Genomic DNA, 26,746 nt, shown 5'->3' with positions numbered 1-26,746 from the left:
CCATAAGTGGCCACGCTAACTGCTCTCCAGGACCTTCGGTACCCCACACTGGCCATTCTTTGCTTTCCCCAAAACCACTGCACAGGCATTTGAAACTCAGCCACAGGCTAGACAAACAAGGCTGGGGTGTGATCCACAGCGCCCCAAAAGACTGTTTACGATCACCTTTCCCTTCAAGCTTCAGGGCTGCAGTTGAAGCACTTTTGGCCCAGAATGCAAAGGACCAGGCACACTTCATTGTCCATCCACATGAGGGACAAAGGAATGGCAGCAAGAAGAGAAGGTGAGGACTTAAAATAAAATACTTTATTTCCTTCATTCCATGCAAGTCACAAGAGCAAAAGCCTCTAAATTCACGCTTCACCCTGGTGAGGACAAAGAATGTAAGGAGTTAAACATACACTCTCCTCCCGAAAATCAGACAAGTGCATGCAAAACTAAAATGTCTCTAGCAAAATGACCTAGCACAAGTGAAAGGAAAGCCAACAGAGACTACTGTATAAGTCATTCTCTCTCCCTTAGATTAAAAAAAAAAAACACCTTTCTGATTCTATTTTCCAGCTAACAAAGGTACAGCATGCTAGTGGAACAAATTCAAACTTCATTCCATCCCTATTCCCCACCACAAGACTGATGTGGCCCCCAGGTAAAAATGAGTTTGACACCCCTGAGTTAGACAAACATTACTGCAAGCATTTCCCATGCGAATGACAGTGACCATTGAATGAACACCTGTTGCATGCCAGGGAGAATGCTAACTCTTGACCTGCATCACTGGGCTTCTTCTCCACAACTTCTCTATGAGATGGACCTTTCCAACCCACTTTGTGAACAAGGAGAAGGCTGCGGATGGCAGCTCCTATGTCCAAGCCTGGACCACCCACCTCCACTAGTAAGCGCAATGTCTAAAATAGCTAAATTCATATACTTCGAAAACTAATAGTTCAGTAATACTGAACCCCTTAAGTCTGCAACTGGATGCTCCTTTTCTCTTTTTACAACACACATGGTCAACTTGTCATCCACCTTCCTGGTGGCAGGGGCACTGTAGCTACAACTCATGTGTCAAAGAAAGAAAAAAGTTTGACTTAATATTTACTGCCAACAGAGAAGTAGAAATTAGAGCTATTCACAATTCTGTACTCCCCATGCATTAAAGATGGACACTACGAGGATTACTTTTTAGCTACTTCAGAAAGTCTGAATGACTGTGTATATACATACACTTGTGCACATGTAACATGACTCAACTCCTGTACCTTCAACAAACTTCAGGGGCAAATTTCAGGTTCTTCCAAGAGGCAGGGAGATAGGCACGTGCCATTGTCCTTCAGAGGGGACAGTTAACAAACCCATTGGCTTCAGAAGGCACACAACTCTACAATGACAAAGATTTCAGACCCCCAAAGAAAGATGGCATGCATTCCTCAGCCCTTGGCTCAAACCTTTCCCCCCCCTTCCTCTTTTAGATGCTCACTAAAAGATTTTTAAAACTTCAGAAATATTTTCTTAGAAACACACTTTCAGTTTCACATGCATATAATGTACTTCCTTCAAGAGCCTAAGCTTTGTTGAGCATCGTACAGCCAATTTTACAGTCTTCAGCCATCAAACAGAAATTAGTTGCCACAAATTATACTCCTTGTATACCACTGATGAGACCCACTTTCCTTTTTTCCATCGCTTTTTCTGTCTGGCCTGATTCTAGTGGTTGGCAAACCCTGCATCAGCCTATGAAGGCAGGAGAATCCTGGAATCACCAATGTCAAATTCTCCATTTTGCAAAGAGGCAGAATTTCCACGGTTAAGCTTATCTAATATGCCATCATCATCTCCTGCTAACGATTTATATTGAAAAGGCACAGGAAGCAAAGCCCCTCAGTGTCTCATTTAGGAACCATTACAGTTGCAGCTTAAATTAAGAGTGTAAGCAGGAACAGAAAAATCAGCCTGGTTCAGGCCAGGACCTCCATGAGTTGGTTCCTATGAATATCTATAAGATATTGACCAACTAAGTAGGAAATACTTTTCTCCCCACCCAATCTTGACTGTTTGGGTGACACCTGCCTTAAGTACACTCAGGAGAAAGAGTTGACCTGGCTTAAGAGCCCCAACTCTGTAGTCAATACTGCGGCCTCTGGAGCCTGCAGAATGAGTTCACCCAGCTCTGCCACTTAAAACTACCAACCCAGTAACGCTGCTTACCCATGCAGTCCCTCCGTTTCTTCACCAATAAAATGGGAATAGTAGCAACTACACCTGCAGTAGTTCTGAAGCTTACACAAGTTAATACTTCCAACCACACTTAGAACTCTGTAGGACACACGTAAGTGCTCAGCAAACCTTAAATAGAACCTGCTCCTTTAGCATTATACTTCTATGCCACACTACATTGTGGCCCTCGACTGTGGACCGTACTTCTCCATGCATTACCCATTTAGTCCTCGAGATACTCTGAAGAGGAAGATAGGAACTCAATATTCAGTTGAAGAGCCTGAGGTTCAGACAAGTTTAAAATCTTACCCAACATCATATTCTGCGCATGTCATGTGCCATTGAGTTGGCTCCAACCACAGTGACCCTATGGGTGAGTGATGGCCACAATGCCCTGTTCTCAACAGCCCTGCTCAGCTACTATATATTCATGCCTGTGGCTTTTTTTTTATGGAGTCAGTCCATCTTACAGTCGGTCTTCCTCTTTCCCTGCTGCCTTTGGTTTTTCCTAGCATACGCGAGGGACCTGAAATCTGAAGCTAAGTCTGTTTGTCTTCAAAAGCTGTGCTCTTCCTACCCCCTGAAGCCCTGTGCTCCCTTCCTGCCTTAGGCACAAGTAACTAAAAAGGAGTGCCACTAGCCAACATTTACTGAATATTCACTATGTGCTAGGCCTGAAGTAAGTATTTTATATACCTTCTCACTCCACACAGCAACCTGATAGGTAAAAGTCATTACTTCCATCTTTCAGATGAGAAAACTGAGGTTTAAACAGTAATATGTGCAGGGATATGAAATAAGTGAGTAGGAGAGGCTTTTGCATCTCTCAACTGTTTCATTAACAAAAAGAAAGGGGGAGGGAGGAAGAAAACATTTGCTCAACAAGTCCAGCAAGCCTTTGCACCATCGGATCAGTATTATCTGCAGAAGAGGTAACGTGTCAGTTTCTCAGAGTGAGCAATGTTGGCAACACGTGAAGCTCCTAATTCTCTTGCAACAACATTATGTTTGACTTAGAATAAAAGTAGAGTCTTCGTGCAATCTCTAGGGCAAAGTTATGTTTCCTCAAGAATAAACAGGCACAAAATTAAAATGTTGGAGTGGGGAATAATTATTCAGATTCATTACCAAGCAACAATCACCACCTCATTTTCCCAGTGCCCTACAAGAGGAAGTGGAGGTGAACCACCACAACCCCTAACAAATTGAAAAAGAAAAGCAGGAATGATTTTGTTTGGGGTTTCTTTGCTTCTAGAAAAGTTTAACTCAGCCATTTTTCAAAAAAAGAAAACAAAACATGAAACCTCACGTTTTATTCCAAATAGAACAAGTATTTCAAACTTCACTGATTTTCTTTTAATAGCAGCTTGGGATATGAAGACAAATCAGGACAAATGGAGAGGAGTGAGCCTAAGGAGCAGTAAAGAGAAAGACAGACAATGAAAGAAAAGGCACAGGCACAGAAAGGGCGTGAACTGGAGGTACAGAACAGGGGGAGGGGGAGAGCTCAGTATGCTCCGAATTAGTAACCTAACCTCTCCCTGGCCTTGGCTGCAATGACATCCATCCTCCACTGTGATCTGATTATCTCATTCACCTGTATGCACTGATTTTTCAGTGAAACAGCACCAGTGAGGAGCTGCCCACGTGGTGAATGGGAGGGAGTGGCTCTGCACTGTCTTCCAATCTTCACCATCAGTTACAGTAAAAACCATCACTTGATGGCCCACAGGAAATGTTTCCCTCCTCTCTGCTCAGCCTATGCCTTTGCAAGAAAACTTGGGACCAAGTTTATCAAAATTTTGCCTCTTTATCATGCAATTGCTTACCCCATCTCCTACCTGAAATCTCACACAAGCAGCTCAAAAACACCTTTCTGCTTTCCAAATGATGTGAGGCACAGCTACTAGAAGTGATCGCACAGCATAAGGCAAATGAGTAGTAAGGGATATGATTGATCACCTGCCTACCAAAGCTTCCATCCAATTAAGCAAGGCAGGCATAGACTGACTGTACCAAAGGCAGAAGGACATAGGCCTTTAGCCCTGGGGAGAAATAAAAGGGACAGAAAGGAAAATCAAGGCTGTAGCAGCTGCCTAGAAGCAGGCATGCACCCAAAGTTGAAATCAAAAAACTTGAGATAATTACAGGTCACTGACAACCCCATACACAGTGAACATGTTCCCTCGTCTGACATGAATTTTGTCTTATTTGTAGTCAAAACAAATCTCGAATGAAATTTAGAATTCTTCAGGCAAAGCAGCACAACTCCTAACTAGATGTCAGTGTGATGTGATTAGGACCAAAATAAACCTACAGCCCACATAAAAATGCCAAGGAGGGCAGGATGCTGTGTGTCACTTGCTAAGAAGACAGAACAGAAAATCACATATTATTCTGGTACTAATTTAAAAGCTCTCATTACTCAAAACCAGTAACAAATCACGAGCACATTAAGCCCTCTTTCAACACTGCGTTACCCTCAGTCAGTAAATAACTTAAGAGCAGCAGCAACGCGGACAGCAGAAGACAACACAGGTTCTACTTGGACAGGTCTCTGTACTCTCTAAACCCACATCTCCGCCCGTAAGAAGAGAGGGTTGGCTTGGATAACTTCAAGGAGGAGTCTTGTTCTCAATGTCTTCAGTTTGGGGACTCACCTATGCAGCTGTCAGCAACCTCTGGGTCACAGCCATGTTATATGGGAGCTGCCCTTCCCCTCTCAGGATGCTGTTGCATTTGCCAGCACGGGTGTCAGTAAGGCCCTGTGTGGGAGGGACTTGTCACAAGCGTGGCTGGTATGGTGCACACAGGAAAGGCAGAGTGTCTACAAGAGGAATGTGAAACATGCTGTCCGGGCTTTATTTATACTTTAGGATCTCTCCATTGCCAAAAGAACTTGCAGGAGTCTGAAGTACAACACATACAAGCATGTATACAGGGCAGTAAAAATGAAGATAAAAAAACAGAAACCATATGGTGTTCTCTCTGTAACACGGACCACGTAGTGACTGGGAGCTCGTCCACACAGATAGCCTAAGGGTGTCTATGTAAATAGCAATCCCGCAGGCCTTTCAGCACTCCTTGTTTACAGTGCGAATACGCATGGGAAGGTTTACTAACTTCTGACCAACCACAGGACCCTGCAGTAGTTCTAGTTCCAAAGGGGAAGAGAAAGCCTAATGCCTGTGCTCAGGGGTACCAGAAAACAACACTATAGTCACTGGCTCTTTGGCAAAAAGTCTGGAAACTGCAAATTTCCAATGACAGTTAAATGAATCAATTAGAGTGTATTCACACAACTGGTTACTATACAGCAATAACAAGGAACAGACGTGGCAAATGATGACATGGGTGAATCTCACACACGATGCTGAGCTGACAGCATTAGCTAACATACAATAAGTTCCATTTTGAAGGGGGTTAAAATTATATTGGTCGGGAGGGGGGTGACTGGAGACAGCCATCTACCACATAAATTTAAATAGAAAACCACAAAAATCAGAACCAGAAACGATAAAAATCTTAGCACTAGAATGGGCCTTCGATCTTCTCTAGCTCAGCAGCATCATGGGACAGATAGGGAATCAGAGGTGGGTGGGGAGTTCAAAGTGGCAGGTGCTCTAGCATCCCAACCTGTACATGTGCACCCTACCAGCTACTCCGGTCAAAACATTATGAGCTTGCGTTTCTGCTCTCCTTGGTGTAAATGAGGTATGTAAGAAACACCCATCTTGCTGACTCACTTTCTTCAGGGAAAGTTTCCGCTTTCCCAGTTTGTTAATTCCACACCCCAACAAGATAAAGATAGAAGATGATTTAACTCTTCTCATGAGCTATGCCAATTGTTAGTGATGGTATCTGTTGAATACTCACTTAAGAGCTTCTGAGAGATGAAGTGCAACTTACAACTCTCTGAGTCTTTAACACTTAAATTATAATCACAACCAGACACAAACTTAATTTTGATATTTTGAAATAACACATCACACTGACTGGTACAATTTCTGTGTTCTTCCCTCGGTCACATGTCAATGTCTACGCACTGCGAAATGTCTTCAGGGGCACTTGAAGGTCAGATTGTGTTTGCATGCTAATGACTATTCTGAATTAATTATCACTCTTAACCAACCTCATCTGCCCAATACAGATTATGAAAAGCCTTTGAGAGAAAAATCCACATCAAAACTCTGTTCCCAACATGTCATACATACTTTTAAAAGGAGACCATTGGGAGTTTTCTTGATGGCATCACATGTATTTGACCTTTTTAACAGAATTATATTTCACTGACATAATGGAGGAAGTTTTATGGGGATGTTTTCATACTTCTACTGACATAAAGAAATCAGGCAAAACCTCATTCACAGTCTATTCAAAAGTTTTGCTCTCAAGTAGTAAAAGAGCCTCTGGGAAGTTAACTACTGAAAAGAACTGAGGAAAAGTTGGAGGTGTGTGCCTGTTAAGCCAGTGGCCTTCCAGAGATTTGTGACACGAGGGAAGGGAGCAAGTTGCTGTGTGTGCCGTGCATATGACGCAAGCAAGAGAGTAGAAAGGTACGTCCTCCAAATTTTAGCAAAAGTGATACTGGATCTCTTCCCACTTCCTAACAAGCAACTGTCTGTCTCTTTTGTGTCAACTGCCAATGCAGGGTGCAGGGTGGGGCGGTGGGGTCGGAGGATTAACATGTAAGACATCTGGAACATTCTCTGCTCCCAGTAAAAACAGAAATCCATGAAGCACAGCCAGAGTCATAGCTCACACAGACTGGGCTACAGGCTTTCATGCCAACTGAATGGGAGGGTTTACAGTCAATGTTTACTGAGACCCAACTGCATGCAGACCTTCTTCTAGACCTCGTGAGGACTGAGGTCTAGAGAAGGAACTGGCATTTACTGTGTGCTTCCCATGTATGGGACACTCCGCTAGGCCCCTCATATGTCTGTCCTATGTCATTTGTCATTTTCACAATCACCCCACTGGGTAGGAGTGATGGGCCACTTCACAGATAGGATGACCAAGGTTAAATGACTTGTCCAAGGGCACACAACTGAGGAGCAGGAAGTAAACCTAGGTCTATGTGGTTACGGGATACACTCCCTCCACTGCCCACACTGACTCCAGTCTACAGGACACCCCCTCCCCAAAGGCAGAGGAAAGCCAACATCACAACAGAGCAGGGAGCTCTAAGACAAACCAAAAGTACATGAGCGCTGTGGTGAGACACGTCCCAGAGGCTCAAGTAAGGAAGATACGAACTGACAGGCCGGCAGCTCCACACAGGAGGAATCACTGAAGCTAGGCTTTGGGGACCGAGGTGGACATCTATGCCTAGTGACAGGTAGACAAGCACAACAAGCAAAGGGAAAACACGGCAAAGGCACACGGGCCTACACGGGGTGAGAAAAGGGCCCTTGGTGGGACTGCGCAGCGGGTGGTGTATGGAGATGAGGCAAGAACAGGGAGGCACAGGTCACCCTGGTGAGGAGAGTTCATACAGTCAGCTGGATTATTCATCATTTGTGAGAATGAGGATCTTAGAGGTTATGCCAGACAGTTCAGCTGCTTTAACAAAAACCCTATAGATGCAGTGGCTTAAATAACAACTTGTTTTCACAGTTATGGAGGCTCTAAATTCAAAATCAAGGCACCAGCAGACTTGGTGTCGAGTGAAGCTCTGCTTCCCAGTTCATAATCGTCCGATTCTCGCCTGGCACTTCACGTGGCAGAAGGGGTGAGAGGGCCCTCTGAGATCTCTGCTATAAGCACTGCTCCCGTTGGTGCCACTCCACATTTGGGACCCAGTCACCTTCCAAAGGCCCACCCCGTAGGACCGTCATACTGGGGGCTGGGTTTGCAACATATCAATTTTGGGGAGACAAACATTCAGTCCATAATGAAGGGTCTTGGAATGCAGGCTGAGAGAGGAGGACCTGAGTAAGCCCGAGGGTTCAGTTTTACAAGCTAGGTGAATGCGAAGCAGATGTTACCAACCCAAGCAGGAGAGAACAGCAATGCAGGTCTGCAAATGTCCATGGAGCACTCTTTCCCAAATGCTGTGACCCAAACCAGCAGTGCAATAAAGGAGATTTTTGTAGGATGGTTTCTCCTTCCAAGCAACAGAACAGATATATTGTGGGCAAATCACATATAAACAAATATCCCCTAATTTTGTTTACTGGTATTTACCTTAACACAAGGGGAACTTGACAATTATCAGTAGTTGGCTCTGTCTACAACCTAATCCAATTACAAAACTTTGAAAACCACCCATTAGAAGAGAGAAAATCTGAAAAGGAAGACCATTCCTCTGAGCAATTCTCTGTATTAGCTAAGCGTACCGATGAACACCTTGCCAGGGGAAACAGTGGTGGATGTAGTTATGAAAAGTCTCTACAGCGTTCTGTTCCCGTGACTCTTATGGGTCCTTTTAGACGAGTTACCGGGCCACTTAGGGTCAATATGTTATCAAGACTAAAGAAAAGCTGAAACATTAAAAAAAAATGAGATTTTGTTTAAGCAAGAGATATTGCTGAACCAAGGGAGGCCAACATGAGACAGAGAAGAGACAGAATAAACTCAGTCAGAGGGCCCTAGAAATGATGGGGTTTTTTTCCAATGAAATGTAGGCATTTCACCATTAAAAGACTAAAATTCCCCATGGTCATGACAGACCCAAACTATTCAGTGATGGGGGCGGGGGGCTATATGAATGTGCAACATGGCAAGTGTATAAAATATTCAACCAAACTGCACTAATCTCAGACCTCTCGGCCTCTAGCTCTGACCCAGGACAGGGCCTGGTGGGCAGTGAAGGGTCTTCCTGTGGGCACCGGCCAGAGCTAGATGCTGAAACCCCGGGCACCACACAGAGGTATGTAGGCCACAGCCCTTTACAGAGAGGCGATGAGCCAACCAGGGGCACCACTGGTTTACGATAGTGGTGCCTCAAAACACACTCACAAAAGACCATCTGAAGGTAAGTTAAAGACCTAGTTTCTGTTTTAACTAGAGACAAGAAACCTAGGAAAATGGGGTTCCTCATTCCATCTTAGCTCAAGAGAATGGTCTGAATACAAATAGCCTCATCCTAGGTTACATACATTAATTTCTAGAAATCCACAGTGCTCAATCGATAAAATTGGATTAATCCTTAACATTCAGGAGTGAACACCACAAAGCATGGCCATAGCTCCCACAGAGCATCCTCTGTCATAGCAGAAGGGACTCTCCTTCTCCTGGGGGCAGTCCCTCAGGGGCACGCAGGGTTAGGGAAGCTGAGGGGTGAAAGTGGCATCTCTCTCAGGCAAGTAAATCCTCCTCTAATGTTTGGGAAGAAAAGTATTTTTACACTTAAACAGGTAAAATTCACTATGGGGTGAAATGTAAAACCCAAATATTTGTAAGGGAGAAAAAAAGAAAATTCAAAGAAATTTTCACAAGCCTCCAGTGGGCAGTCTGGAGGTGGGCCCAACCCTTTCAGGGGTGAGTGCTGAATTTTTCAAGGTCAAGTAGAGGCAATGCTGATCAGCTCTTCTTCTTTAACTCAAATGTTCCAAAATACAAAAAGCAGACAGACTCCTCTGATGCCAGCATTTATACCACGCTCATGTGTCACTGGTACCAAGTGCTGCTAGGAGCTGCCTCATGATACCCTCATCACCTGCCTGGAAACAGCACGACAGCAGGAGGGGTCAACGGCTGCTGGTCACCCCAAACTGAGGACAGGAGGAGGACTTACTGCAGAGCCTGGTATGGACAGCACACAACAAATAATAATCCCTCTAATACTGCAGCCAGCTGTTGTCAAAGTGCTTTCGAATGGCATGTACTATAAACCTGGGGCCAAGCACCCAAGGGACAGTCTGTGCATTTTACCTGTTACCCTTCATTCTAAATGGACTCGACTTTTCTGGACACAGGAGGAGCATGCAGTATCATTTTATACCGTGAATTTGGATTCTCTATAGGTCATCCTCTTTCCCATCCATGCAACACATTTTATTAATTCTGAGTTTTGTTCCAAGGACCTGGAGGTATCCAGTGGGCAGAGACAGGGCCTCACTTGGTTACCAGACACTCACAGTTCACCCTACAACTGCAAACTACGAGACACCCAACCACAGCACCACCCTGGGGGAGGCCAAAGATCACCGGGCATGGATTAGTGGGAATAAAGGATCAGAGGTTCCTGGTGGGACCCCAAATGACAACAACCATAACTTAAAAAAAAATTACATGATATGTGAAGTCCTAGGCCCGGCTCAAAGAAGTGATGTGTCTTACTATGTGTCAGGCAAGATTCGTGTATTATTATCCACATATTATGATAATATACCCATTTCTATAGCATTTCATTACCTAAGTCATCTCCACTCTTGTACAACGTAAGCCTCAGTATGTCCCTATTTTACTCCTTAAGAAACTGGACCTGCACCCAAGTCTAAATGACCCTAAAGCCCAGTCACTACACCACAGGACCAAAGGTTCTAGACCCACCGCCCTGGCCCTTGAGGAGACGGTATGTCCTTGTGGACTCCCAGGGTTGCGCCTGAGGGGCTGGCACCACCTGTCATGAGCTGTGACACTGTAACAGTCCATCTGAGGCCCTCGGACCACATCTTAATAGCTCATTTTGGAAAAGGTACTTAACTAAAGCTGCCAGTGACAACACCAGAAAGAATGAAAAAACAGACTATTGGGAGGATTCCAAACTTAAAGCTTTTTCTATGTGTTAAGAATATTTTGCCCTGGCTGGCGTGGCTCAATGGATTAAGCGTCAGCCTATGAACCAGTCACTGTTTGATTCCCAGTTGGGGCACATGCCTGGGTTGCCAGCCAGGTCCCCAGTTGGGGGCATACAAGAGGCAACCAGTCAATAGTTTCTTTCCCTCTCTTTCTCCCTCCCTCCCCTCTCCCTAAAAATAAATAAGATTTTTTTAAAGAATATTTTGTTTCACATGGCTTACAAAAATAAGATTTTCAAATACAGAATTTGAAACTAGTGTCCCTATCCAAACCCCAGCCTTAATGTTTCCTTTGCTGACTGAGAAACAACAGGATGTGGACTGGATCAAAAGCCACTGGATTCTTTCTCTCTTTCTGTCTCAAGGGAGCCGGAGCAATAAGAGGCAGAGTGGAGGGAGAGAATTCCAGCAAGAGAGGGGGCCCAGCCAGCCAGCCCCCAGCCCTCTCCCTGCACATCAGTGGTCCTGTTGGTAAACAAGGCCAGTGAAAGTCAACACCTGACTAGTCTAACCCCACCCCACCCCCTTTCCTCCTTGGCTCTGTGGGATCAGTGAGATGACAACGGACCCAGAGGACCTTACGGAGCCAGTCTTAGCAGAGCATTCACAGCCCATGCAAAAGAAGCCAAAGTTGTGAGTGTGGGTATACACTCACCACCCAAGTGCTGTGTCCCACGTGGAATCCAAGGCCAATCATTCTTTGGAATATAGATAGATTCTATCGGAAGACCCTTGTAAGTTTGCTAAGTCACACAGATTGAAAATGCCAACTGGATATGATTATATTTATTAGGATCACAAGATAGGAATTCATAAAATAAATAACAGAAGTAGAGCGTGATCAATGGAACCACATGTAACAAAGGCTGTTACTCATGACTGGCTAAACAAATATGCTCTGCTATCTCAACTGAGGTGTTAACACACATGGGTCATTTTTTTTAAAGGTTTATTTATTCATTTTTAGAGAGAGGGGAAAGAGTGAGAAAGAGAGGGAGAGAAACATCAATGTGTGGTTGTCTCTTGCGTACCCTACTGGGGACCTGGCCCACAACCTAGGCATGTGCCCTGGCTGGGAATCAAACCAGTAATCCTTTGATTTGCAGGCTGGCATTCAATCCACTGAGCCACACCAGCCAGGGCTGGGTCATTTTTTTTTTTTTCCAAGGGTAATTCTTACAGAAAAGCCAATCCATTTTTATTCAGCAGCCATTCCAAGCTCCCGACCCCCTGCTAGGCCATCACTGTCAGCACGACCAGCGTCTGTAGGCAGGCAGTATAGGTAATGGTTAAGATCTGAAATCTTAAATAGGGGTGGCGTTCAAATCTGGACACCCCATTTGGGGGTTTAGTCTCTTTATCTAGAAAATGGACATAAGAACAATACCTACTCACCAGGTGGTTAGGAAGGCTAAATAAGAAAGACACTGAGATTAGAGACTAGTTTATTATTCTAGTCACAAAAGAAAGGGGTAAATAATGGCCACATACAGACCTTCACTGGCCTAATAGTAATATTACAGTAAAAACACCTACACAGAAAAACATGAGTCTAAAACAATTTTGCACTAACTAAAAATTTATGCCCAAAGTTTGGACCCATATTTTCAAGGAGATTTTAAGATAATAACCTAAGTTATGAAAACTTTACATACTCAAAGTTAAGTTACTTTTTTAATAAATAAACTTGGTTTCCATGAATTTCTTTTCAACTTGATACCAACTTGGTCACTTTTGTTTCAAATTGCCCATTAAAAAATATATATTTGCTTCAGTGACCATCTATAGGGCTTAAATGTTCTTTCATCTAGAAGAAAACATCATATACTTAAATTTATCACTGTGGCTAAATGCTATATTTATTTATCTCTACATAACATACCAATTAAGGAGAACTTATAGAACATTCTAGCCTTAGAGATTCCCTCATTAAATAAAAAGTATTAAAAAGTAGAAAAGTACAAATATCTATAGCTAAAAAAAAACCCAACCCTTAAAATTTTACCAAGGGTAACAAGTAAATATTCTGCATGCCAAAAATAAAGTACTGTAAAATAGAGACTATTTTATATAAAAGTATGAATCTGGCTTTCACGGTAGTATGGGATTTAGGCTTTTATTTTTAGGAGAAATACCTTACATATCTCCTCTAGAAGACAAAAGGGCAAAACCATGCAAAAAAACACCTTGTGAAAGATGTGTGCTTCTCCTGCCCACTGCTGCCTACATCCTTGGGAAGACAGCTCAATTGCTTATTAAACATGACACATTTTCTTATGCTTCAATTACGTACTTCCTCTGATCAACCATGTTAGCATTTAATTACCACACAATTAACTCGTGGCACTAACACATGCTCACAGTCATTTCTGCTTTGGCCACGGAAATCATCAAAGAGTTGACCCAAAGCCCACCTTGCACTACCCCATCTACCCACCTGTGCTCTGTATATCTGCCTGGGTTATGACTACAAAAATTCCACAAAACACCAATTCTTCCACAACCTTAGCCATAGCTGCCTAACATAGGACCAGCCTGGGGCAGAGGGCTCAGAATACAAGCGCCCTGCTCAATGGGGGCTTGGTGATAGGGGGAAGACAACTCAAGCATCAAACAGGGTTTTCCATTAGGAGAGTGGTTACCAGACTGTTTATTCCACAGCAGAAAAGCCCACCCCTTTCCTAACTGGGACGATAACTTTATCTTCAATGCCCTTCCCACCTTGAAAAAAAAACCACTGCAAACCATCATTTCATTAAAAACAGCCACTTTAATATGTTAAAAAAAAGGAAGGATAGTATTTCTTTTTTAAGTGTATTTTATTGATTATGCTATTACAGCTGTCCCATTTTTTTCTTCCCTTTATTCCCCTCTGCCTTGCACACCTCCTTCCACCAGCATTTCCCCACCTTAGTTCATGTCCATGGGTCGTACATCTAAGTTCTTTGGCTTCTGTTTCCTATACTATTCTTACCCTCCCCCTGTTTATTTTGTACCTACCATTTATGCTTCTTATTCCCTATACCTTTTCCCCCAATCTCCCCCCACCCCCCACTGATAACCCTCCATGTGATCTCCTTTTCTGTGATTCTATTCCTGTTCTAGTTGTTTGCGTAGTTTGTTTTATTTTTGTTTTAGGTTCAGTTGTTGATAGGTGTGAGTTTGTTGTCATTTTACTATTCACAGTTGTGATCATCTTTTTCTTCAATAAGTCCATTTAACATTTCATATAATAAGGGTTTGGTGAAGATGAACTCTTTTAACTTGAACTTATATGGGAAGCACTTTATCTGCCCTTCCATTGTAAATGATAGCTTTGCTGGATAGAGTAATCTTGGATATGGGTCCTTGCCTTTCATGACTTGGAATACTTGTTTCGAGCCCCTTCTTGCCTGCAAGGTTTCTTTTGAGGAATCAGCTGATAGTCCTATGGGAACTCCTTTGTAGGTAACTGTCTCCTTTTCCCTTGCTGCTTTTAAGATTCTCTCCTTATCCTTCATCTTAGGTAATGTGCCTTGGTGTGTGCTTCCTTGGGTCCAACTTCTTTGGGACTCTCTGAGCTTCCTGAACTTCCTGGAAGTCTATTTCCTTTTCCAGATTGGGGAAGTTCTCCATTATGTTTTCAAATAAGTTTTTGATTTCTCACTCTTCCTCTTTTCCATCTGGTACCCCTATTATTCAGATATTGGAACATTTAAAGTTGTCCTGGAGGTTCCTAAGCCTCTCTGCATTTTTTTGAATCCTTGTTTCCTTATTCTGTTCTGGTTGAATGTTTATTTCTTCTTTCTGCTCCAAATCATTGATCTGAATCCTGGTTTCCTTCCCTTCACTGTTGGCTCCCTGTATATTTTGGTTTATTTCACTTTGCATAGCCTTTGCTTTTCCCTCTATTTTGCGACCATACTCAACCATTTCTGTGAGCATTGTTGTGATTACCAGTGTTGTGAACTGTGCATCTGATAGGTTGGCTATTTCTTCATCGCTTAGTTCTATTTTTGGAGCTTTGATCTGTTCTTTCATGTGAGCCATATTTCTTTGTCTCAGCATACCTGTTACATTGTAAGGGGGGGAGCCTTAGGTATTTGCCAGGCCAGGTCAACCCACATTGCTATGTTGTGGTGCTGTATATGGGGAAAGGGTCCGAGAGGAAACAATGCCACTTGCTCAGCTCTGGGTCAGCTTTCAGTCACTCCCCCCACCACCCACAAGCAAACTGTGCCCTTCTGGTGCTGATTCCTGGTGGGTGGGTTTGTGTATGTTCTAGGACCCTGTGGGTCTCTCCAATGAACTCTCCTGTGAGGCTGGGAATTTCTCCCACCACTGCAACCCCCACAGATTTTTAAAGCCAGAGGCTTTGAGGCTTTATTTCCCCACTCTGGAACCCTGAGTTACTCGGTCTGTCTCACTCCCCAGTTGTTCCTCCTGGTTTATCCACATGCAAATTTGGGACTGCCTGGTCCACCAGCTGCCACCTCACCCCTCCCCACCCTAGGTCCTCCAGCCGCTGCCTTGCCACAAGTCCTCTCCACCCCGGCTGCCCATCTCCACCCCTCCTACCAATGAATGTTTCTGGATGAATGTTTCTTCTTTAACTCCTTTGTTGTCAGACTTCTACACAGTTCAGTTTTCTGGAAGTTCTGGTTGTTTTTTTGTTTTTAAATTTGTTGTCCTCCTTTTGGTTGTGTGAGGAGGCAAAGTGTAACTACCTACACCTCCATCTTGGCCAAAAGGTCCTGGATAATATTTTTTCTTTCTTTATTATTATTATTTTTTAAATTTTTATTGTTATTCAATTACAGTTGTATGCCTTTTCTCCCCATCCCTCCACCCCACCCTAGCTGAACCCACCTCCCTCCCCCACCTTCACCCTCCCCCTTGATTTTGTCCATGTATCCATTATAGTAGTTCCTGTAATCCCCTCTCCTCACTGTCCCCTCCCCACTCCCCCCTGACTATTGTTAGATTGTTCTTAACTTCAAACATCAGCAAATGAGTGGATCAAAAAACTATGGTATATTTACACAACGGAATTCCATGCAGCAGAGAGAAAGAAGGAGCTTATACCCTTTGCAACAGCATGGATGGAACTGGAGAGCATTATGCTAAGTAAAATAAGCCAGATGGTGAGGGACAAATACCATATGATCTCACCTTTAACTGGATAATATTTTTTCAATAAAAGGCAATTCTTTGAATAAATTTATCTTAATAAAAATATTTTATCTTTCTCTTGCTGAATTTTAGACCAATTCATGGATTGGTGCTTTGGGAAACACTGAATTAAATGGTTTTTAAGGGTCTTGCTAATCCTTAAATCACCTAAACATAGCTCAGCAAGTGTTTTTAAGCTAAAAGGAAGTAAAGCTACTTAACTGTCACCAATAAATACAAATAATGTGTAATTCATTCATTCTACATATGCTAACATGACAAACACATACACAAGCCATAAATGTGACTGGGGGCCAGCAGGGAGGGCGTTAAAGAGGAAGCACTCCACTTTCCTGGTAAAAATTTCTAGGAAGATTAATTTCCTGTCTGAATGCCATTCTACTCACACATGATTTCAAAAAGATGTTTTTCTGCTCTATAATAGGAGTGGAATCAGCTGTTTTAACTTGGGGCCCTAGAGTGCAACTCTCAAGTTGCGTAGTTATTTATAACTACATAGCAATGCCTGCTTCTGTCATATCAAAGTATGCAAGACCTTGGGGAAAGGTCACGAGACAATGTCACTTGTTTCAGACACACTGCCAACTTAAGATTCCCCCAACCTTTGGGAGAGTTTTCATATTAAGAATGCCCCAGAAACAATCGGAAGGGTCTCCTGGCAGGAGGGTTCTCATCTTACCTAGTGCCTAGGAATTCAAAATGTTAGTCTGAAGAGTTGGATTCCAGTTGGATGTTTGTAGTAAGATTCATGTGATTATCCCATGCAGATATGAATTTGCTCCATAAATATTTGCTGAACATCTCCTACACAGAAGGCACCACTGGAGTCTCCTCACTTTTCTCCCCTCAACATGCCCGGAAAAGGTGTAAGACAGTCCAGTTTTCTGGAGGGGAGCCCAAGCCCCTTCATGCACTGTTCCTAAATTATGGGCTGTAACAACTGCCACCTTCAGAACCTGCAACACACACAAATGATTTCTGAGAACAGAGAGGTCCCTTTCTGCTGGAGATGCCACAGTTGGCTGCATTTGAGCAGAGCATTTGAAGAAAGAGACAAGAAAGAAAAGTACCAGGAAGACTTTACTCCTGGAGTGTAGACTCCATGGGGGCTGGATCTCATTCATAATGGTCTTCCCCATTTCTACAGCAGTGCCTGCCAAAAAGTAAATGCTCATGAGATAGTTGTTCGATTAAAGGGAAGAATGATCATAGATTTATCACTAACTTAGCCATCATGTAAGTAGCTTCAAGGTATTCCATGACCTTTGTTTAACCTGATGACCAAGGCTACTCAAAGCAGCCAATTTCTCTTCCTCTACAGACAAGGCCAAACTGTGTCACAGACCGGGTTTAGGGAAATCTTCTGTCACCCTTTCTCATCTACCTGCTGTAAATTTCTTAATTATTCCCTACTGATGTTACAAAGCAGTCCTTAACCAGCATGTGGAAGAGGGAGACAGACTCCAAGTTTCACCTAACATCTAATGTTTGTGCCTAAAATGAAACAGAGCCAACATTGTAGTTTTGAGAAGTCCAGGAAGTGCTCCAGCCTGGGGCCACCAGATAAATTACAGAGCTGAGGACTCTCCCATCAGCTGAGCTCCCCACCCCAGACCCCAATTAGAGGGCAGATGGGCTCCAGTGGGTGGGCCCTCAAGACAGAACTGCCAGAAGAACGCTGGCTAAATAGAAGGATTCCTTGCTGACTGACATGATGTCACATGATTTTTCAAATGTCAGGATTTCCTAGTACATTTTAAAATAGGATTGTTTAAGTGAATGTAAACCAGGTTTAAGACAACATTTCATGAGTATTCTAAGATTTGCTTGCAAAATAAGAGAGGAAGAGGAGGACAAGTGGAGAACCAAAATCTACTCCTCTGAAGGTATCATCACCAAGAAACATGGCTTTCTGTTTGTTTGTTATTACCCAACAAAAAAAAGAGGACAGTGTCAAGAATGGGCCAGAGTCAAAAAAGAAAAGGAAAAAACACTTAGTTCTCCGCTACCCTTTCAACACTTAGCCCACTGCTCCTCCCTCATGCCAATTATAATAAATAAATAAATAGACTAAAGGAACTATCAGGTTTTTTTTTTATGTCTATGACCTATCTTGAGTTATTTTAGATGGTGTAAGCTAAAGATCAAGGTTCCTTTTTTCTTTCATATAGACTGCCAATTGTCCCAGCATCCCTTGTTCAAAAGTCATCCATTCTCCATCGAATTACTTAGGCCACTTTGATGAAAATCTGTTGACTACGTATGTGTGGTCTATTTCTGGACTCCCTAGTCTGTTCCATGGATCTAACGTCTATCCTTACACCAATGCCACACTGTCTTGATTTTTGCCACTTTGAGTAAACCTTGAAATCAGGTAGTATAAGCCCTTCAACTATGTTTTCATCCCCAACATTTTGGGGGCTATTCTGAGTCCTTTGCATTTCCATATAAATTTTTTAAATCAGCATGCTGATGTCTTCATAAAAAAATCTTTAAATACCCTTCTGGGATTTTGATTACAATTGCCTTGAACCTTTTAGGTAAATTTGGGGTAAGGACATTTTAACAATGTTAAGTCTTCCAATCCATAAATATGATATCTATCTCATTTACTTGAGGGACCTATTAGAGTTAAACAAAAACAACATAAAATCTAGAGCTACTACCTTGTGTGCCAAGAAAGGAAGAACAGTTGGAAACCAAAAAATCTCTACAGAGTAATTTACAACTTTACACAGTTCTTTCAAGAGCTTTTCATGGAGTAGATTCTACTGATGGATAAAGGCTCAAAAATGCACAGATCAAGAAAGAGGGAGATGTGGAACTCGACCCCAGGAACTCTTTTCCCCAATTCAGATCCCGGAGTCTTCGATACTACACAGCTTGCTGAAAATAGGACTCTAAGGGAGGTTGTCAAGAGAACAACTGGGGAAGTGGTGTGAGCCCAGCTACAAAACATCATATTCTCCTGGAAGCTAAGTAAGGCGTCTTTACCTCCATTGTCCTTGTTCTCAGACATTCTCACAGGACAGAGGAGAAGGAATCGATAAAAGACAAACATAAATTTAGAGCAGGAAAAAACCCTTCTAGGAAGGCCCCAACTGGAGAAGCGCCAAGAGAGGAAATGGAGCAAGGCATACTGTGGGAGCTCCACAGAGCACAGCCAAGGGTATGCACATGGCTACCGGTTGCCTGGGAATTTCCAAGAAGGGAAAGGCTTAGGAGGAGGGTGGGCATTGTCATTTCCCTTTCACTCCACAGAAAGAAAATCACTTGGTTAAGGAGCTTTAAAGGGCAATGGAAGTTAGTGAATCCACTAATCACTTAAGAAGGTCTCGCAATGTATAAAGAAAGCACATTTGGGTTAAACAGAGAAGTCAATACTAAAAGTTTCAGTAACTGAAGGATTCAAGCTTGATACAGATTAAATACAAACCATATCAAGATATATGTGTCAGTACTCATCGATCCCAGTGTCTGTGGGTGGTTAGTCTGAACCTCAATGCTGCTGACATGGAATTCAGGGCGAGTTCCTAGGAGGGTCAGCCCCTTTGTTTTACTCTCAGTGGATAATTTTTATTCTCTTCTCTACATTTTCCTACACCTCCCAGATTATCTGCGGTGAACACTTATTACTTCTGAAATTAAAGGAATAAATAACGTTTTTTAAATGGCTATCAAGGGAGTTTGTTATCTCTGTTGCAGCAGAGCTCAAAATCTGGCCACATGGATGGGAGGCAATACGCATAGAGGTGGCCAGGCCGTGAGGTGTAAAGCTCTGGGCCTTGGAGGAGCGAGCAGCTAATAAAGTATTATGTATTTGAAAACACAGCAAACAGAGCTCTAAAGTAAAAACCTCCCGGGCTTCACAAAATTGTTCTTCCGCGACCCATCACTGGACTCCATGACAGCTGAAATGAAAGGATTAGCCTCCCAGATGTTAGCAAATGTAGTACAAGAGTAAGGAAGGGAGGCGGAGGTGACAAAAACAGAGAAGTCCAAAAAGAAACCCTCATACACTCTGGCAGGAATGTGAACTGATTGCCACCACTGTGGAAAACAGCTTGGAGGTTCCTCAAAAAATTAAAAATAGAGCCACCATATGACCCAGCAATCCTTCTTCTGAGTCTTATCTGAAAAATTTGAAAGTATTCATTTGTAAAGATATAGATACCCCTATGTTCACTGGAACATTATTCACGGGAGCCAAAACATAGAAACAACCTAAGTGCTCTTTGATGGGCGACTGGGTAAAGAAAGCATGGCACATATATACTATGGAATACTACTCAGCCATAAGAAAAGAAGAAATACTGACCTTTACAGCAACATGGATGGATATTGGGAGTATCATGCCAAGTAAAATAAGTTAGATGGAAAAGGGTAAGGATTTCATTCATATGTGGGATATAAAGCAGAAAGCAAGAAGTGAACAAGTGAAAAAACAAACTCAGACATGGATAGCAGTATGGTGGGTACCGGAGGGGAAGGGACAAACAGGGAAGTCCAAGGTCATTTACCACCCAGCCTTTATATTTCACACTGACTGGCATTTTTGCAAGCGGCAGTTCTCACAGCCTGCCTGTGCATTCATATCTCCAAGTTCCATTTCCAAACCTGGATCTAGAGCCACAGATAACATCCTCTGTCTTCCCCTCCAGCTGGGCCAGAAGCCAAGCAACAGATGAGTTTTTATGGATCAACAGTGTTGCGGTTACCAACCTTAGAATCAAGAGTGCAGTTGATTCCTGTCTGAAATTCCTGGCTTAACGAGAGTCCACGTGTCACCAGGCCAGTGTTTGTGGCAATGAACCTGATGCCCAGAGCCTAGAGTGAGCTGAGCCCACCAATGTGAGTCACTGGTTGGTAGCACAGGCTTGCTATTCCAGCAGACTCCCCACCCATTCTCTTCCCGTTCTGTCACGAGCACAGCCTTCCTCCTTAGAAACTTCAGAGCCCCAAAACTAATTTCCCATCCCTTAAAGAGGAACCCAGCAATTCAAGTATGTGTTTTTGGCAACTCCATGTTTTGAAGGTATTTAAGAAAAGCTGTCAAACTTGGTAAATTCAAGCTATCATGGCCATTTCCTAGAAAAACAGTGCTTATTTTGTCTTGGGAAAAAAATAAGGAAGTAGCAGCCTTATCAAGGGAACTGTAAAGCTTTATTCAGCTGAGGAGAGCAGCAACAATGCCTTCCAATTCATGCATTGGGCCAGCACATTCTGGAAGGCACAGCCACCTGTCACCGGCCTCCCACCAGGCCCATCATAGGCATAGACAAACAGAACAATAAACATTACAAAGCTGTGCCACATGCCACTCTCTGTCTCCATCCCACTGACCCTACATTGCCCAAACTACGCTCACTCGGTTTTCAGCTAGTGTTTTAGTACTTGACCCTCCATAGAAATGATGCCCATTCATTAGTTCCCTACCTCGGAAATAATCATGTCAAAAATTAGTCATACGGTATATGGTATTCTTCAAAATATATCTTCAAAGGTTAAAGACAGGAAAAAAAATAGATGAGCCTTCATTAGGCACTGCACTAAAATCATTTAACATTTTAAGATCCTGCTGGTATAACAATGTCCAAATAAAGAAAAAGGAACAATTTCCAGAGATTCACTCACATCAGTGTGGATGGATGCCACCAGTTGTGTCTGTTCCTTCCCAAGTATAACTTCTGGTCGCTTCTGCAATTCAGATTTCCTGCCCCACAGCAGGCAGCCTTGCTATTCAGAGGATGGCGGAATCATGAAAAGTTCTAACCAACAATTAAGGTTTTCCCAGGGCAGTGGGAGTGCAAGCTTCATTTTTGCAAGAGCCAATCAAACAACAAAGGGAGGTTTCCAGCAACCTTGTAGGAGGCCCCTTCAGTATAAGCCTCGTGGGGATGGAAACTGATGGGAGTTCTCAATGATCAGTCAATGAGTATCCACTCCAGCCTTCCCCTTAGGCTCAGATGAAGGCTTGCTTGACAAATCCAGGCAGAGAGACATATGTGACCTGCTCGGGAGTTAGGGGAACAAAAGGGCCTTGTATAGCCTAAGTATGCCAGTCGATGGCTCAACCCATGTCTTTTGACCAAGTAGAAGCAAGAAGTAGAGACAAAAACTCCTCCTCTTCTTATAAAATGTGCAGGAGGCTTACCTGTCCTAGACTCTTTCAGCCTTTTGAAAGCCATCATTTGTCCTGTGCTCACTGAGACGGTCTATAACATGCCCCATAGCACATTGCACCTTGAAGCAGAATATTTGTGAACACCCAAACTTGCACAGAATGCCTTTTTCAGTGGCACTATTCGTGAGGAACACAAGTGCTCTGGCAAGACGGCAAACCCCCTCAGGTTACCAAATTCTGAACATCAAAATCGCATCGACATGTGGACTGTGGCAGGGCCTGCAGGTTCAGAAAAGATGGCAAAGAGCAGCCTGGGAGGATTGTCTTTAAACAATGCTGCCTTTCTTCTGCATCTTTAACTGCTCAAGAAGAGTATGCATATTAAATAGCAGGGGAAAGTTACTCAATTGAGACAAAAATTCCTTTCCCAACTGCACTCCCTCAAGAAGGAATTTTACATTGTGCCCAAGTCCAAGTGAGGACTGACAGAGCTTCAGATTGCCACCGCAGATAGTCCGGGTTTTTCTTGGCCATTTCTAAGGGCAGTTAGTTTTGACGAACTCTTTCTTCCCTCACCTTGCTTCGTGAGTGAGGCTGCTAGGAGCTGGCTCCGTTTAGGCGCCAGGAGTCTAGAGGCAAGTACTGCCCTTGCCCAACCAGAACCCAACTGAAGCATTTTCAATCCATGACAAAGGTGCCCTCTTGTTATATGGTATGGAGGCCACCCACAGGGCCTCCCTATACACTGAACACACTGAAGACAATGGACATTTGTTATCCAGTGTGGTCTGTGGAGCCACTTGGGCCAGGAACGCCCTGTGGTATCATTTCAGACCTGACAAAACCCACCAGTGGCTGCCATCCGTTTTAGACATTCACTCCTCTTCCTCTCACCTGAACTGTGATTTTGAAAGAATTTTCAAGGAAAGAATGTTGAAGGAATGGCAAATTTTGACAAATTACACTTAATCATTTGGCACATTTGCACCACCTTTTTCTCAATTTCAAAATATATTTGCTTAAAGGAAGCCTACTTTCAAGTCATATCCAGGCCATTTCTCTGTTCAATTTTTTTGTAATAAATAATGTCCCAGGGGAACAGAAAGAACAGATTGCAAATATAGGCCCAGAAAAAATAAATTGTCGCGTTATTTCTAGAATCTTCTGTGAAGTCAGCATGGCATGTCTGTAATTCTCTTAATAGGCACTATAGCAAAGATCAAATCCTCTCAGTCTTCCACTAGTCATTTAATCATCTATGACTTTAAACTCTACTATATTCCATCAAGAGAGCTCTACTCTGCTTAACAATAACCCTCACACAGCTCTCTCTAGAGTATATCAGTTCCTTTAACAGTATTGCCAAATTTCTTTAAAAAATTTGTCATGCCCTCTACATAATCCCCCCACCCATCCTAAAATGTAATACATTGCTGACTGATTAATACCTATCCACAAAAAAGAACTGAACTAAGAAAAATCTCACCAGGTGTTGCGGGTCATTGGACACCTGGGACAGATACTTGGTATCAGGTCAGACACGATCTCAGCTCTGCAGGACACAACCACTAACCAATCCAGAATCATTTTTAAAATTTTCTTCTAGCAGATGAAGCCATTGCTCAACAACCCCTGACTCTCCTGTGGATGCCTGTCCCTCTTGCCTAAACTCAAAACTTTTGATCATTGCATATGCCTAAGTCCAAAAAACCTGCCAAGTGGCCCTTCTGCCAAATAGCACACCACTAAGAAGGCAAAAACGTACAGGCAAGTTCACAGTGGGGGAAACCGTTGACACAAGGGAGCTTTCAAAAACTCGAAGATTCAGCACTAAAACTGCACAAGAGGTTTGGGGCCATGCTTTGCAGGGTCAAACAGTTCGACTCAAATCACTTATGTACTGCAGTAGCGTGGGGATGACCCTAAATTATTAGGGAAAACACTGGTCTAGCACACTCTTTGAAACACAGAACAGAAATATTTAGACAGATTTCCAAAGTGGTTTAAATGAAATTACTTTAAAGGCTTTCAAGAGTAAGAATCTGTCGTCTGGACAGTTTATTCAATATGAAATACTTCTTTCCACAGTGAGAATGGATAAAGGACGTATTTTTGAGATAGCTTAGTGGTTTCACCTTACAGTACTTATTCTTCATAGTAATTTTAGTTGTCTCAACCATGCTGGGTTTGTCCATGGTATTCTAAGAAATTTCAAATACTTATGGATGGTATAAAGATAAATGGCCTGCAAGGCTTTACATGACCTCAAAGACATAAAGTCTTAATGTAATTTTTAAGACTGGGTCAGTGGGTAATGCTAGGTAATGCTGCTCCACTGTGCCAAAGAAATTCAAACAAACATCATAAACCCACACTAGAGATATTTTGAAAAAAAAGTTCAGAGTAGATATGTGACCCAGAACATTTACTTGAAAAAAATCTAATTCACATTTATATTTTTAACACGTAGAAAATTCTAGGCTTTAAATCTCTCAAGTAAGACAGGAAATTTGGGGCTTTGCTTAGTTTTCAAACACGTGAAAAACCTTCAGAGTTTGGGTAGCAGCACAGAGAGGCCAGAATGTTGGGGTTAACGGAGAAGTACCTACAACCCCTCCACCAAGAAAAGACCTTGGCACTGGAATGCAGACCCTCTTTTACAATTTAACAATAAATGTGTCTTCTCAATTATGAATTGGTCAAAGGATGGTTAACTTGACTATGGAGTCCCTCAACATAAAACCACCCCTAGGGAAACAAATCACTGTGTGACGAGGTTCTTGCTATTCCTGAGTGACCCCCCGCTAGTCCAGTCCTGGGTGACTGTGGCATAAGGATGGAATGCTGAGGAACTATTTTCAAATGTCATCAACCAAAGATACTGCTGGACCTAAACCGGATTCTTCCCATCTCAGCGAAGCATGAGCCCTACATACAGCAGGTCAGTTCCCGAGGAGCTGAGAAAAACACCAATAGGCACACGAGTCACCCATGATGTTCTAAATGGCCATCCCAACAACCTAATTAAAGGCCCATCCATTTTGCCTAATTTTGTTTCAACTCCAGGTTTATTCTTCATGAATCAAATATTATAATTTCCAATGGAAAAATGAAGTGACCCTCACTCTCCACCCTCAGCTATGTTGGAGAGGGAGCAGTGAAGAAAATATAAGTACACTGATATTATCCACCCTCAGAGGAGGAAGCAGGAAACCCTGGGTCATTGATGCCACTCATTCCTTAATTCCTCCAATGAACGTTTATCAAATCCCTACTATGCATCAAAAGTGGCCTAGACATGGGAGGTGCAGCTATGGAATAAAATATGGCCTCATTCCCACAGAAATGTAACCAAAAATTCGAGCACTCTGGAGTATGTGCAGTAAATAGTCACGCATTACGGGAACATCATACTGGGAAGTAGGAGCAAATCTCCTCCCCAGGGCGAGGGAGACACAGCCAGAGGCCATTTCCCAGCACAGGGAACAGAAGCAGGGATAATAAAGGTAAAGCACAAAACCCTCCTGGTTTGGCGACAGAACACAGTCCATCTTACAGATAAAGCGTGTATGTGTCCTGAACACCAAAGGTGAAGCAACTAAGAGTAAAAGGTAGTCAATCTATAAGAGATGATTCAAATATAATTTTTAAAAATTGGGTGTACACGAATTATAGCCCATTCCTTAAGAGCATTGGTAAGCTAAACACGTACATTTACAGAGTCAATATTCTGCTTCCAGGAACAACGGAACACTGATCGTACCATATACTTCAATATACGGGAGCCCCCTCCTCACACCTTGACGTGCACACATATTGCCTGCGGACCTTGTTAAATAGCAGGTTCTGATACGGGGACCTGCTGGGCGGAGACTGAGAGGCTGCATTAGGAACAGGCTGCCAGCCGCTGTACACGTCACTTGGGCCTGTGAAGGGAGTAAAGGTGAACGGGGCCAACAGTGCTGACCATCCTGGTCACACACTGGGCTCTTCAATAGTAAAAACTCCTCTCCTTGTCTGAAACCTAGTGAGTCAGAATTTTAGGAAATGGTAACCCCTATAACTTCTTTTTAAGCTATACGGGCGGTGTGAGGTGTGGCCAGGCATGTGAACCATAGTCAAGGAGGGATTCTGAGATGCAGGCCTCCAACATACCTAACCCCAGGATTTAGACAGGTCAGTCCTGTGTGTAGACAGATACAGCCTGCAGCTTTGGAAGACATCCATGGAGAGAGGGGTCAGGAAAAGGGTGCCCAGTGCAGCTGGCTAGACTGGGCAACTCAACGGCCACGATGCCAAGTCAAAGCCTCCAGGCTAACGTCTGTCGTGGAATCCGTCTTGACCCTTCCCCGCGTACACTGCAATTGCTTCCCAAAGCCAGTGCTCAGATCACTATCACAGTCTTCTCAGCTCACAAAACACCGGAAGAGGAAGAGCAGATTTTTTTCTGACCTAAAAATTATAGATAAGGGGTCATCCATGATGAAAG

At 43.1% G+C, this 26,746-nt stretch overlaps 1 protein-coding gene across 4 annotated transcripts in view; it reads right to left on the bottom strand.

Annotated features, from left to right (window-relative positions):
* The window catches only part of TLN2 (talin 2), a 412,505-nt gene that overhangs the window by 303,071 nt on the left and 82,688 nt on the right, over positions 1 to 26,746 (bottom strand). Inside the window, exon 1 of one of the 4 annotated variants that reach the window (XM_045201600.3) lies at positions 17,204 to 17,812. The exons of the other annotated variants lie outside the window; for them this stretch is intronic. The gene's annotated coding sequence lies outside the window, so the exon portion shown is untranslated. Of the gene's footprint in view, positions 1 to 17,203; positions 17,813 to 26,746 lie in introns of those variants that run through there. 4 annotated transcript variants of the gene reach the window in all.

Source organism: Desmodus rotundus, chromosome 7 (assembly GCF_022682495.2).
Source record: "Desmodus rotundus isolate HL8 chromosome 7, HLdesRot8A.1, whole genome shotgun sequence".
Taxonomy (NCBI): domain Eukaryota; kingdom Metazoa; phylum Chordata; class Mammalia; order Chiroptera; family Phyllostomidae; genus Desmodus; species Desmodus rotundus.
This window is presented reverse-complemented; position numbering and strand designations above follow the sequence as displayed.